This window comes from Alligator sinensis, unplaced genomic scaffold (assembly GCF_000455745.1).
Source record: "Alligator sinensis unplaced genomic scaffold, ASM45574v1 scaffold519_1, whole genome shotgun sequence".
Taxonomy (NCBI): domain Eukaryota; kingdom Metazoa; phylum Chordata; order Crocodylia; family Alligatoridae; genus Alligator; species Alligator sinensis.
Window position 1 is genome coordinate 1,432,391 of NW_005842187.1, and position 15,737 is coordinate 1,448,127.

The 15,737-nt window shown below is 44.1% G+C and overlaps 1 protein-coding gene across 1 annotated transcript in view; it reads left to right on the forward strand.

The window, feature by feature from the left end:
- ASTN2 (astrotactin 2) overlaps positions 1–15,737 on the forward strand; it is a 594,006-nt gene that overhangs the window by 330,739 nt on the left and 247,530 nt on the right.

A 15,737-nucleotide genomic window follows, 5' to 3' on the forward strand; every position in this document is an offset into this window, starting at 1 on the left:
ACACATGAGATTGCTGTCTCAAAATTTGGACAGATGAACCAATTAAAGCCCTCATGACCCTTTCAGCCTGAGCAGTAAGCCACTTTATGTTGTCTTACCTAGCTATTGTCATTAGGAAGGGAAAGCGGTGATTGGAGTCAGGTATTTTTTTGGTGGGGTTTGGTTATTGACCCTGGATGTTCACAAAGTTCTGTTTCCCTGAACACAGAAACTAATAGCAACAGGCTGTGGCCTTGCTCAGATATCCAGTCTGCCTCTCGAGCAAGTACTGTGCCAAAAATAAGCCCTGTTTCTTAACTTCTGCCCTGGGCCATGGTTGCCACTCTTGCTTTCTGCTGCTTCCCTGACCACCATACACACACAGAGAGCTTTCCAAGCAAGCTCTTCATTCCCTTTCCTTTACACCCACTTCCTAGGAAACCTCCCTAACCTTACGGCTCAACTTTGCTCAGGCTGCGTTGTGCAGCCCAGTGTCTCACGCAGTAGCTCTACTGTCAGTTCCAGTTCTCATTGTGTAAAGAAGCATTGCTGCTCCTTTCATGGTGTGCTCAGCACAGCACACCTGTGGCCTTTCAGCTGATCTGCATCTGATGGCAGCACAAACAGCTTCCTACAAAATAGCTTTCTACAAGAGGGCATTGGTTGCTGTAGGTTTGTTTTTTACATAAACTCTGGAGGTGTGCATATGTCAGGAAACATGTTCTCTGCGCAAAGCTTTGTGAAGCCAAGTCAGTTCTTGACTTTCACAATTAGTTTTCCTCTTTCTGTAAAACAATCCTGAAAACAACAAACAAATCAGCATAGGGCTCTAGTCTGGTGGCTTAACTACATGCTTTACACAGTAGTGTGGAGTGTCGCTGTCGCATGGGGCCAATCCCAACTCATTATACAGACAATGAGACTGCTAACCATGTCTCTGCCCTGTGCATACACACAAGTATGCACACTTGTGCTTTTTCCCTTTCTCTTTGTTATGTATCCCTTGCACATATACAGACTGCCACAACTGCACTTGTGACCTTCCTGCATGTTCACCTACAATCACACCTGTTAGGGGTTGTGTTTTCTTTTCCTGTACACACCTTTCTTGCATCCAGTCATAAATATGCTCACTCAAACTTGTGCTGTTTCTCTTGTGCTCACATACCTCCTCCACAATTATACACTTGCTCACTTTCTGGCATGCATACACAAGTATGTGCACACACCCAATACACACATGCACACTCTCTATTCTTCCAGCCCCTTTAGCATCCTCATACTCCCCCAATCCTAAAGCCACTCTGTTCACTGTGGAAGTATTTCCTGTTCCCCCTCCTTGTCTCTGTAGAGGCAGAAGTTAAGTGTCTCTTTACGTATTGAAGATGTTTATGTACAGTATCCTGGAAAGGTCAGACTGGAGCGATACTGTCTCTGGGGTGGCTTTTTCATTATCCCCCATTTCCGAGTGCTTGGTAAGGACATATAGTATGGCAGCCGGATGGCGCTGATGCTTTGCAGGCCGTGCTTTGCAAAATGTATCCTTACACGCTGGTTTCCTCCCACTTCTTTTTTCCCCTTTTCTTCCTTTCAACTTCTCTCACTCTTTTTTTTTTTTTTTCCTGTGGGTTTTTCCTGTTGTTGTTTTGTTCTGTTTGCCATTTTGCCCTGACAACGAATATGCCTCCCAGATATTGTCAGAGCCCATCGGAGCCATGATTGCTGCAGGCTGCCAGGAAGAGACACTGAGACGCCTCTTTTTAAAAGTCAAGATGTATTAAGATAGAAATTGTCAATAAATTACAGGCCTGGCGCTCCCCACGCTGGCACATGGAGCGGCGGAAATTGAAATCTGTGTCACTCCGGGAAAACGAGGCCTCCCTCCCTACCCGATAATGACTAAATTAGGCTGTATTTAAGAGAACAAAACAGGAAAGGAACAGGAAATTGAGGGAGGGAGAGGAGGGAGAACAAGTAAGAAATCACCTTGGTATGCCTTCTGTTCCCTAATGGCTGTGGGGGAGAAATAGAGCAGCCTCCACATGGGTGGAAATTTCTGGCTGCCAAGAGGCACTGGTCACTTGCTTTTTCAGGCTTTCCCAAGGCACACATACACGTGTGCATGCACAGACACCCATATGCACCTTCACACGTGCATATAAAACCACTCACATGTGTACACATGCACACACTCATGCAGGCATGTGACCACTTCTTATTTCTAGTCTACATCCTTGTAGCAGGGAAAGGAGATGAGTTGGCTCCATGAATTGCCAGGATCCAGGCCAATCTTGGACAGGCAGAGGAGCCCCCTCCAGTCTCCTTCCTTGCCAGTCTGAGAAGGAGCAGGAATAGCTGTAACAGAAGGTGTGAGCTCACAAAGCTTTCATCTCTCCCTCTCATCCTCTCCTTTATTCTCTCTCTTTTTCATCCCTTGCTTCTCATCTTTTCTTTCTCTTCTCTCTCAGCAGCAGAAATAGAAAACCCCAGTGTGTCCTGCTGTGTTAGAAAGGGGAGGAATCCCTGCTGGGCTATGAAGCAACTCCAATCCCAGTGTGCCCAGAGAGCTCCCTAATGAGTGAAGGTGGCTCTACTGGGAGAAGGGCTGATGTTCGGGACAGCCTCATATTGCTCCATTCACAGGCCCCAGCTGTAGCCTGGCATGAACACCACTGAGCTGGTTGCATGGGGAGTGAAGGACTGATCATGGTCCGGGATGACTGCAGTAGAGTTATTATAGCCCTTCCTCTGGGAGACCTGGTAGAGCTGTTACTCAAACTGCTGCTCCCTCAACCTTTTGGAAATTGTCTTCTTTCTTCTCTGTTTAAATATCAATGGGAGATTGATTTGGGATTTTGGAGGAAAAGCAAAGCTGGCTCAATGAGCAGGCAAATTGGTATCAGATGATGAACGATCTGGAAAGCTAAGCTCCGTAGTCAGACACGCTGAGGGACAATGTCAGTCAGTGGCCGCTAAAGTGAACATTCGCTCATGGTTGACGCTGTGATCAGGAATAACATGTCATCGGGGTTTATGCGCGTCTCTGGGGAGGATTCTTCAAGAAGAAGTGCAAGGCTTTGTGTGAACTGCTAATGCTTCTGGTGGAGCTCACATGCCAGGGCTGGAGTAGCTCTGCTGGCAAAAACCCTGCTGTGGCCACAGCTCTGCTGGCAGAAGCCACCATTGGCCAGCTGAGCTGCCGGTCTTTGGAGGAGAGGATGTTATTCAGGCAGCAGAAAGACTCCTCCTGCCAGCACAGTTGTGTCCACATCTGGGGGCCTGGCTGTCTTCATGCTGTCGCTGTAATTAAGGCAGCAGCAGCCCCCATAGAGTAGGCAGAGCTTCTGGTTCCCCACTGAAGAAGGGCTCATCCCAAGAACACTTGACTGTCATTTTACTAAGACAGACTCTGGGGCTGGTGCACCCAAATGGGATCTGCTGATAGAGTCCACAGAGCATCATCTCTGAGAGAAGGAAGGGCTGGGGGTGATGATGACAAGGCTGTGGGAGGACCCAGAGCTGAGAGAAGGGAGATGCCTCTAATAATCACATCTCTGGTTTCTGTTCCACTTAGCTTCCCCTCCGCCTGAGGCAGTAAAGGGGGTGAGGTTGAACGGCATCCCAGGAATAATCCCTTCCTGCTGGACTCAAACCTATACATCCTGTACCAGTCACCCACACTTTTAGGGGTGAAGCCATGGAAGGACAGAGATGGGTGTATGATGAGGGGTTCGGGTTCCTTGTGACCCAGCTTTCAGTCCCCATTGGTGGAATGGGAATAGTGCTGCTTCCTTTCTCTGCCTTGTCCATTTGGTTCTTAAGTTGGAGAGAGAATAAGACATCTTTTTACAAAAATAAGTGAAATTTAGGTTTATTTTTATGGATTTGCCCAGGTGCCAGTCAGATTTTCAGGCTGAAATGTAGCATACTAGGTTTGACAATTTGGTAAGTGCTGTCAGCAGAATTGGCATGGAGTTAAGGAGGTACATTTTTTTTTAATTGAATCCAAGGAGAGTTCTCTTACTAATGTTAACTCCAGGTGCTTATCAGGGCAACCTTTACCTTGGACTGTATTTTTTAAATTGGTGCACTAATTCTTACCCAATCAACAACTTATTAATCTTCTAAGAACCACATAAGTATATAATCAAAGGTTCATCAATCAAATATAGATCCAGCAAAGGTTCTAGGCATGTATTGAACATAATTTATTCATGCAGTCTTGTAAGCAATTAATATTGACCAGGGTTGGTGGTTCCCTTCTCATTTTCATTGGACATGTTCCAAATTGCTCTCAGCTTTCAATTGTCATGCTTATTTTGCTGCTTCCATTGCTATCCAGTAGATGGCATCAGGTCAGGGTATAATCATTTTCTTATCGGAGGCTTTTAATGTTTGATTAATTTCAAGATCCTATTTTTAGATTACCCAAGCTAATAATTGAGGTTGCCCCTTGAAATCCTTTATTTCAGATATCCTTGGTGATGAGCTTCTCTTTCTCAGTATTGTTTTTTCCTTCCTCCCCATCTATTTGCTTTTCTACCTAATGTGTTCTAGTCACTCACTTTGCTTTATACTCTTCTCTACACTGTCCTTTCACAGCATCTGATGAAGTGAACTTGGGTTCAAGAGAGCTTGTGATCTTTCTCTACATATGTTTTGTATTTAGTTTGTCTATAAAGGTGCAGATCTATCCTGCCTTCTATTTCCTTCTTGTGCCATATCATTTCTATTCGATTGTGTCTAAGCAGGTCTTTGATGGTCAGTCAATGTTTAGTAGATCCCGGTCCCTTTGAGTTCTGTATATCTTTGATTTGCACAGAATGCAAAACATTACATTGGAGAAGAAAGGACAAATGATCACGCACACATGCATATTTAGGTAGGAAAATATACAGTTTCCCATTTGGGATAAAAGACATGCTAAAGAAATACACCAGACTATCCATGGCATATTTGATTCATAAGGTGGACAGATGTGCAAGTCATGATTTAGGATAAAAATGTGAATTGTACTTTATGGGGAGAATCAAGGATGTACCAGTAACCCACCAAGCATTCATACAGAATCACAGCTTTCCCACCCATTTCTTGATCTTGATTCACTCCCAGTGCACAATGGGCCACTTTGCAGATTAAAAAGACTAGTTATTCTTGCCTGGTAGGGGTTCTCTTCAGCTTGTGAGAAGAAAGGCAGTTTCATCCACTCATGAATTGTAGGTGTGTAAGACTCCCTGGGGAACCAGTACTTCAAGTTTAGCTTAGGTTATGGTCCTCAGAGAAGATATCCCAAGTGCTGGCATGTTTGTATTGATCCCCATTGTTTTCAGTTACAAGAGGAAGCTAACATGTTGAAACTTCTATACATGTGGGTCATTACGATGGAAAAGTGAAAAAAAGGAACAGGGTGTGTGTGTGTCCATGTGTGATGTATACACATGTATATGCACAACACATGCATACACACAAACATAGAGTAGGGTTGGAGTGAAAGTCCAGAAAATACATGAGGCAAGAAGGTTTTGAGATGTCTTTTATTGGACAAACTATATAGTTGGAAGGGCTCTTGATCATTAAGTGCTCAGACCTGAGGAAGCTTGCTTGGTGCTGGAAAGCTTCTCAGATACATACATGTGTGTATATATCTATATGTATGACTGCAATACAAATATCATCTCTCTATATAGCTCAACAGTATATGCAAGTATATGTGTACATCTGTTTGTGTGTGTATTGTGCACCATGGGACCCTGGTTTTGATCAGGCTGTCTCAGTGCTGTTATAATGCAGATGTTAAATCATCTCTTGGGACACAGGTTGAGTAGGGAGCTTAACCTTTCAGCCAATTGATACCCTGCAAGCCTTGGAAGTAGGTCACAGAGTTGAGTATGAGCCATACCTTTCATGTAGAGCAGCTAGCACTGTACTTTGGCAGCTTAATAGGTCAGTGCAATTTGGAGACTGTCTACACTGCTCACGGAGTACCGGGGAAATAGTCTCTCTTGTTTGCTGGTTCTAGTGTGAGTATACCTTTGAGATGCCATACCCAGAGCCGTCTTGCCACAGAACAGGAAGGTATGGAGTTTTGTAATGTATGGCTCTGCTGAAACCATGCTTGGAACATCATGCTAGGTGCATCTCACTACCTGAAAGATGCTGAGACATTGCTTTGGCACTTGGAGAACGATAAATGTGCTCAGGTGTTTAGCACACACCAACTGCTGAAACTTCCTTAGCCTGACAAAGGGTTTTTGAACCCAAAAGCTCACTTAATAACTATTCTCCAACTATTTGGGTTGGTCTAATAAAAGATATCAGATTCACCCAAGGAACCGTGTCTGCCTCAGGTGTTTAGAGAACTCAATTTTGGGGTAAAGAGAATGAAAGATAGCCACCTGAGCTGCAGATGCCTCAGAGAGGAGAGCTATCTGCAGAAGGTGGAAAAAAAAAGAGAAAATATATTATGTGTTGCAGGCCAAGGCTACAGGAACAGAGTTGCCTTTGGGCTAAAATCTAGAGCTAATTGCCCCTGGGCAACTGCATACAAACTAGGATGGTAATTGAGGTAAAATGTCCTGGGTTAGGGCAGATTCACCTGGTGTTAAGGGATGCTTCATAGATTCATAGACATTCAGGCTGGAAGGAACCTCAGAAGATCATCAAGTCCAGCCCCTGGTCCAGGGGCAGGAAGTCAGCAGGGATTCCAGCAAGATAAACGTCCAAATGTCTCTTGAAGACGTTCAAAATATGTGCTTGAACCACCTCCGGTGGCAGTCTATTCCAAACCTTGGCTTCGTGTAGTCAAAGGTTTTTTGTGGTCCCCCCCCACAACCGGTGTGTGTTTTCCTGCTGCCCTCCCCAAATTGTCCTATTCGTGTGATTTTGGCCTTAGTGAATCAGGAGCAGTTAATCCTTTTTCCCCTTTGAAGGGGAAGTTTTGATGCTCAGGAGGGCAGTATTAGGCCCAGGTATTTAGTTAATTTGTAGCTGCCTTAAGAGCAGCCGTGCAACAATGCAGAACATTGTTGTAAATAGCTTAACCCAGCAGTTCCCAAGCTGGGGTCCACAGACCATTTATTAGCAAGACACAGAGAATTGCCTGGTTATATGGTGTTGGCTCGTCCTCTTTGTTTCCAGCTGTTACATCATATTAGAGAAAGCTGCAGATATCAATTAATTATTCCTGTAAGCAATCTCTGTAATTACCATGGGGACATCATGTGATTATCAACAGGAATGGGTTTGTTTGGCTTGCTATTAAGTGGGAAAAGGAGCTGTGTGCCTCTGTGCTGTGAAACCCTATGCTATAAAACTAGTTCAGTCTTGCCTTTCTAGACATAGGGGGAAGAAAAATTAGCCACCGTTTCCAAATAGGCGCTTAAGCCTTAGCTCAGCCTGTCTTGAGATAATCCTTCCCTTTCATTTCTTTTCCACATCATGATGACGGTGTATTCCTGACCTGCTGTAAAGCAATGCAGAAAAATGACTCAATTTAAGACTGTAACCATTGCATACAGATACAGAGTTTTCAATAAGGACCAGACCACTGGCCCATCCATCTGGTTTCTGACCTCCAGCACAAGCCAGAAGCTGGTGTTTCAGATGGAAGCAGATGGGGCGTATAGTTAGAAAGGTGCTAGTTGAAAACACAGAATTTTTATTGCGTGGGAAGTCTGACACTTCAGAATTTCCTTTCTCTGCAAATCAGCACGAAACGATGACATTTCAATATTTACTGCAGAATGACAATTCTGAAATATTTTATTTTGGAACTATCAGAGCTCCTTTTTCTAAATTCTTCATCTCAGTGAAGGACTAAATGTTTCATTTCAATGAAGTAAAAAATGTCATCCCCGTGATATCATTTAGGCTTCATTATACTGCACTCTGTTATTACGCCACGACATGACACGACACGACATGATACGACATGACATGACAACGGAAAAAAACATGTAGTGGAAACAAATTGGTTGGATTTTATGAAAACAAAACATTTTATTGATTTCCCTGTGAAACGTTACATCCAATCAATGTGTCCTAGTGATATGTTCAATGTAATCAAATCTGGATTTTCTGAAAGCTGTTTGTCAAGATTATTTTTTTGGTTCACAAGCTCTAGTTCTAAAACACCCATCCATTTTTATAGAGATATACGTGTGAGACTATTGCCAGTCCCTGTAGTTCTTAGCTGATGACCTCAAGTAGAAGAATACTATTTAGTGGTAACGTGGTAGCATTGAAGGGCTCCTATATATGGACACGATTAATCGTGTCCGCTGAAGCGTGAAAATGAATGCACTCTAGCAGCCTCCAGCATCACGTGTATCACTGTCCCCACACTGAAAAATGGCAGTGGGGTGTTTTAAACTAAGGCTCATTCAATAAGCTCTAGTTCAAAGCGCCCCACCACTATTTTTCAGTGTGGGGACATTAAGGCACATCACTCTCTGGGTGCTTTTAATTAATTAGCGCAGCTCTCAGAGGTGCGCTAATTAAAGTTCCCCTTCTCTCCCCCCCCCCCCCCCCCCCCAACACACACACATACCTCCCGGAGCACGTGTCTAAATGCCCTAAGAGCCCCAGGCTTGGATTAGAGTCCCACCCTGTGAGGCACTGTCCAGACACAGGACAATAACATCGTCTCTGCCCCAAAAGGTTTGTAATCTTTGATTCTTGGTATTAGTCTGAGTAGCCCCTGATATTAGAACTGATGAGAAAAGTATCTAAGTCAGGGCTAAAACGAAGATTAAATTAGCAGTAACCAGTGGAGAGTTACCAAATGTATCTGGAAACTTTTCAGAATAGTCAAGAAATGCAAAGCAGCAGGCATTAACCAGAGATTACATGTGCAAAGAGGAGAGGGGAAACAAGTTTCTTAGATGAATGAGTAGAGTGACTGTCATCACGGGGGTGAGTGGCAGATGAAGAAGGCAGAGGCTGGCATATTCCATCAAACCCAGAGCAAGCCTCGCATGGTTCGTGATGCAGTGGGGATGTGATAAGGGTGGGGAGTTTAACCTTGGCTTCTCTGACATTTTAGAGCTGTGCAGTGGGATTGCAGGATGTGGGCCCAAGTGCTGGTTCAGGAAAGAACTTAAGTATATTTAAGTGTAAGTAAAAATAAATACTTAGTAATATAGGAAAACAGAGGGAGGTTGTGTTCCCTCCTGGTCTAGAGAGTTGGTAGAAGCTGTACCAGCCCCTGCTCATCTCCCTCCTCGGCTCAGCCTTTACTGACAATTTTAATGGTAACAACAGATATTTTCTCCCAAGCCCAGCTCTCCCAAGGGGAATCCCTGCAAGGCCTGTCTGGCTCGGACCATCTTTCCTTTTGCTCCCAAAGGAGGCTGCAGCCATACACACATTCTGATTGCAGCTATTTGGACCTGCTGGTCAGCGTGATTCAGGAGAAGTCACCATGCATCCTTGTACAGGGTTCAAGCACATGAAATCAGGGTGCCTCACTGGAGGGATTCTGTATCCTCATGGGGATTTTAAGTCTGTCCACCAATTTGGTCTCTGTGGCATGCAAACACACCGTGGTGTATTACAGCTGCCTTTGTGACATCTAAATGGACTGTGTTCTGATCCTTGGGAGGAAAGCTGACCATGGATTTCAGATTGGCCACTCAGGGCATTTGCATGGATTCATTTAGCCTCGCACAGATGTCGGAGCTAGGCAAGCCCTTTTATCCTCATTCTGAATCTGGGAAAACTGAGGTGCAGGGACAGAAGCAATGACTTCCCAAGATCATGCTTACATTTATAGCAGACCCGTCCTGCAAGTGGGGAATCCATTGTTCTGTTTAATTTCCAAATCCTTTACTGATCTCCCTGTGATTGTCATCATGGGGGAGTATGCCGGAAAACACGAGATATTGTGATTCATGTTTAAAGCCTAAAAGACAGATGGATTTGATTATCTACAGCTAAAATAATGATTGATGATGCTAAAAAGGAAGCAGAAAGAGGGTGGGGGAAGGAAAGGAGTAAGAAAAGACAATGGCTATTATTTCAGAAAACAGTTGCAACATCTTTCCCTCTGGAAAGAGTTTACCCTCCAGGGGGGTCCTGAGTATTAGTGTAAAAGCTGCTAACAACACAGCAACAGCCAGCAGAGGAGCTTAGCAGACATCATTACTGTGAAGAGGGAGAAAGGATGGGATGGGATGGGGTGGTGGGTGCCACTCACAGAGGTGGGAGAGACAACTGATTTTTTTTTGATGTTGAGTAGCTTCCTTTCTTGATGAGAACCCCAGAGGCAGAGGAGGTCTGAATGACTGGGTCACAGAAGTGATGAGACTAGAGAGCAGTGGCCTGTCATTTTTTAGCTGGAGATCCTTGGGGAGAAAGAACTCTTGGAGAGAGAGAAGGACTAGAGATGCAATTAGGACGGAAAACACTGGCATGACCTCTCCCCTTGTGAGTATGAGGGGTTAGCACAGAGCTGAGAAACAAAGAGGTTGCATATGGCCCTTTCTGAGCAAGCTGGTGGTCCCCCCCAAATATCCTGTTTGAAATATATAACCCATGCCCCATGATACCACAGGTCTCTTCCCCATATGCCCTGTGTTTGCTTCTGAGTGATAGCTGGAGCACCTGCACAATGATCCAAGGCTAGCCTGGCTTTCTCATTTGCAAGGGAACTGCTTTGATGGCTCAACCTGCAATAGGCTGTAGATGGGCTTGGGATGGGGGAGCAAGATGGAGGAGAGCTGCTCTGCAAACTGGCAAAGGCAGAGCAGGCACTGAGTGTACACGGGTAAATACCTGGGGTCTCACCAGGAAGTCATCTCACCACCTGTGGTGATAGACATGTTTCTCTCATGACAGAAGCCCATATGGCACTGCAACCTTTCTGGCAGAGCAAGTCCTGCCTTAGAGGCACTTGAAAAAAACGAACCTTAATGAGGGCTTATAAAACTGTGCTTTTTCTGATGGCCACTCTGCTAAGGAACTGGAATTCAAAGCATTTCTGGACAGATGGAAGATACATTTCAGTGTTAGCAGCATATTAAATATAAAATGAGGTCTGATTAATTCTGGAGCCTTTTACCTTGGACACTGTCCCTTCTCTCACATTAAGGGGATTTTTCTTTTTAATGAAGTCATCTTTTTCCTTGTATACTGGCTACATGACTTATAGGCCTGCAATTTTACAAAGGCCTTGTCTTGGCTTCTAATGTCATATCTGCAGTCGACTGCAGGCACAAATGATGGTATGTGGACATCCTGCTTCCTAATATGCAGGTGCTATCAGACAGCTTGATGCCTAAGTGTTGTGCATTGCACCTATGCAACACCGGGCCTGCATTTCATTGCTCATGCAAGTGGGGAGGCTGTTCAACATTTGGCTCTAAAATATCTCAATATCTCAACATCTCACCTCCTCACATTGCAGCTCGCCAGTGCATGGGATTCTGCTGCCCCGGGATATCGACAACGGAGGGGCAGTTTGCAAGGTGTGCTCAACAGAGTTGGGCTGTGTGAGAAGGAGGCAGGACTTTTGGAATGCTAAAATTCAGCCTCACCACACCAATTCCAACCACGTTCTGGAGGACGACTGCTCTGGCTTTGGCATTTCTGCCAATGAATAGCCGATGCTCTTTGTGCATCATGGAGGGTGATGGTGGCCAGCAACTCTGTTCTCGTGGTCCAGTGGGCCTCTTAATGGGAAAGCTTGCAGGGAGAGAAATTCAGAACTGCACATCCAGCGGGGGAAAGGGATTGGAGTAGCACTCAGGGAGGGTGCAGGGCTGATGTGTGGTATTCCTGCTAAAAAATGTTGGCCTTTACTACATTGATAAATGGACAGAGACCAGCAGGCCACTTCAGATAGGGCACTGAGAAACCATTGACCACTCTCTAACTAATTTGACTAAAACCAGTGACAGATCTTTCTTTATCAGCTTCCAAAGCTCCTTATTAAGAATGCTCTCCAACATGTGCCTTCTGGGGAAATAGCAAAAATATACTATGCATGTGTTATCTAAATATATCTAGACACACAAACATATTTAATGCATTTGCATCCTGTTTCAGAGCCAACAAGCAGATAAACTCACTGCCAGTGCACACATTTCAGTAAAATGATCTTCCCTAGCCTGACACCAGCACTCCTGCTTTCATTTCAAACTAAAGAGGGGTTCATGTGGTGGGGTGGATGCCTGTGGGCATAATACCTAGGAATTAGCTCAGGGCTTATTAACTCTTGCACCAAAGACCAACTCTGAGGCAGTGATCAAAAGTAGTTACCTTGTGCTTGCTCTTTGGTGGCCTGTATGATAGGAAGTTGGTGGCCTCCTTCTAGCGTGCAGTGGGCTAGTACCTACATTACAAAAAGTGCCACCACAAAAGGCACTTATACCCTCCCCTCCTCTGATAGCCTTGAGTAAGAAAGAGTCTAGGTTTGCCTCATAGGTAGATGAATTCCCCTGTTTCTCCCATTTCCATCAATGATGAGTTGCATTGGTGAATGAGGCAAATTTGCTCTGTTACTATCTAGTTCGTACCTGCTCTGTGATGCATTTCAAGGCTGCCTCCATACGCTCAGACTTCTTTGGGCTTTTTATTTAATGTCCTCTAGGGCCATATTCCAGTAAAGTGCTTAAGCACATGCTTAACTTTAAATGTTGAAGCCAGTGGGTCTATATTCCTTTGCCTCAAATTAAGTGGGTGCTTAAGTGATTTACTGGATCAAGCCAGAATTGCTCAGTGACTTAAAGTATTGAGTCATCAACCCTTTCTTTGATCTCACCAAACACACAGTTCAACCCATCCTTATTTAGAGAAGCATTTAACCACATGCATCTGTTTAAATCCCCTTGACTCCAGCTTTCCAGAATAGGGGGTCTGCAGTGGTTTTGTGCTCTTCCTGGATGGGATAGAAGTGGGAAGCCAGTATGCAAGAATGCAGATCAGTGAAAATGCAAACGAGTGGCAGTGAGGGTCGGAAGTGTGAGAGGCAATAGGTGAGAAACAGGTTGGAGGGTGGGGGAAGGGAAATGGTGACCTGGTGATAAAATGTAGCTGGTACATTGTAGTGAGGTTACCTGGGGTATCTGATGTCAGGCAGGTTATAGTGTGCCATAAATCCAGTGTCTATATTTAGTCCATGATTTTTTTGTATCCAGGAGGCTGATGAAGTTAAGTTCGTAGGCTCGTCTGTGAAAGGTGTTTTGTAAATTCCCTTCGAGGATTAGAACGGAGAGATTGGAGAGGGAGTGATTGTCTTGTGAAAAGTGGGCATCTACAGGTAGTTGTATGTTTTTGTCTTTGGTGGATTTTCGGTGTGCATTCATTCTGGTCCACAGTTGTTGTTTGGTTTCTCCTACATATTTTCCATCAGGGCGTTTTGTGCACTGGATGAGATATAAAACATTTGTGGAGGTGCAGGTGTAAGACCCAGGAATGGTGATGGCTCTGTTGTGGGGTGTAGTTATTGTGGGAGTGGTGGAGATGTGTTGGCAGGTTTTACATTATTTGTCATGGTCTGGATCCACTTGGTGTATTTTGTGCCATAGGAAGTTTGCTTCTGGTGATGAGTTTGGCCAGGTTTGGTGCTTGTTTAAAGGGAGTGATGGGTGGTTCTGAGAAAATCTCTTGAAGAATTGAGTCATCTTTTAGTATGGGTTGCAATTGTTTGAGGATTTTCCATGTAGGTTCCAGGGAGAGATGGTACGTCATAACTAACAGTGTGTGATTCTTGGGGATTTTCTTTTTGTACTCCAACAATTCCTCACATGGTATTCAGGTGTGATCTATCTCTTTGGAAGAGTGTCCTTGTTGGGTGAAAGCCTTTTGAGATTTGTGAGGTGACGATTGCAGGTGTTGTCCTTAGTGCAAATTCAGTAGTATTGGAGAGCTTGGCTGCATATAACAGCTTTCTTGGTGTATTTAGGGTGATTGCTGGTTCTGTACAGATATGCTTTTGGTCTGTGGGTTTCTTGCATATGGTGGTTTGTATTTTACCATTCTGGATAGTGATCATAAAAGGAAATGTTGCTGCAGGAGTATTCAAGAGGTAGTCTGATGTAGGGGTGATAACTGTTGAATTTCTGATGGAAATCAATCAGAGATTGCAGGTTTTCAGTCCAAATTATGATGAAGTCATTGATGTATTTTAAGTATAGCGTGAGTATAGCTAGCTCTATATAGAGTAGCTAGGAGGGTGTTGCTGGGAAGATGGTCTGTGTTTTTAAGTTTTCATAGAAAGTCTGTTGTGTTTTGGACAAAATGTGCCCTTTTGGGTGACAAGAGGTTTTAGGATGGATTCATTGAAACCTGTATTTCCTCACTCAGGGTTCTGTGGTTGGATACAAGTCTCCCTGGGTTCCCTTGTCTGTGGATTTTAGGGAGCATGTAAAAAGTCCCGGAGTACGTAGTGGTGGGATCAAGTTTTGTAGTTTTTCTTGTGGTTCAGATGGAAATGATTTCATGGTAGTTTTGAGTTTTAAGGTGAAAAGGGGAGTAGGATCTTTCTCTAGTTTTTTTGTAATAGGTGGTGTCAGAGAGTTGTCTGTTGGCTTCTTTTATGTAGTCTTCCCAGTTAAGGATAACTACAGCTCCTCCTTTTATCTGTTGGTTTGATTACTGTTTGGTGGTCGGGTCTTGGAGGTTTCTATGGCCCTTCTGTCTGAGAGGGAGAGGTTGTGGTGTCATGTGTTGCTGATTATTTCATTGTTCGTTCTTTCCCTGAAGCAGTCAATATAACGGTCAAGGTTAGAATTTCATCCACTGTGAGTTGTCCAATCTGATTTTGTTTTTTTGTTTTTGGGGAGGGTTGATCTTTTCCTCAATGTTGTCAAAGGATGAAATGTTATTGGAAGTAGATTCATTTTCATTGTGGAAATATTCCTTAATGTGGCGGTGTCAGAAGAATTCTTCTAGTTCTCCACATTGTAGTATTGTATTAAAGTATTGTTCTGGACAGAAATTCAGGCCTTTAGAGAAGACAGAGGTTTCTCCCACGCGGTTTTTAAGAAGCAGCTGAGGACTTGGATTCACATCCATGCTGCTGACTGCCTCCAGTGCTGGCACACCTTTCCTCAGCACCAGCTACCAGTGCTTTGCAGAAGCTGTGCTTTCATCTCTTCAGTCTCTCCAGCAAAAGAGGCTGCTAATGTTCAGAAAATGCAGCAGAACCATAACATAGGGCAGTTTACTCTTTACAGAACCAGTTTATTAAATATTCTTTTTTAAAACTTAATAACAGAAAAAGGAAGCCAAGCTGAAAAACCCTGTCAGGCAATTTAGCTAGAGAGTTAGTTTCCTCTCATCAGCGGGATTTGTGTCAGTAATGAAGCATTTCTTATGTTTCCAGTGACCCCATCACCTATCTCATCATTAATGAGCTTTGTAAGTGTGGAAGGAAAAGTGTGCCTTAGCTCATTGAAATAAACAGGGACTGGTCAGCTCCTTCCTTCCTATGAGAAACAACCCCGTGTGGTTTTCAGTTGCTGTTTCTTTAATCTCACCTTAAAAGAGACCCCTTGTGCCTCCTCTGCCCTGGATTTAATGAAGGTGAGTCTAGGCAGAGCTACTTTCTTCCTGGCTTATTGGCGAGGCAGAGGAACATGGAGCAGGAACTGGGCAGTTTGAATAAGGGCCCAGTAAGACCTTGTTCTTGATGTGGTTTTAGCTCATGAATCGTTGATGAATGGACATTTTTGTTGCTGTTGTTTGTTGAAAGCTAGCGATCTGGTATGTCAGTGCAAGTGGTTAGTGTGGTCTAGAGAAGTGGTTTTCAACCTTTT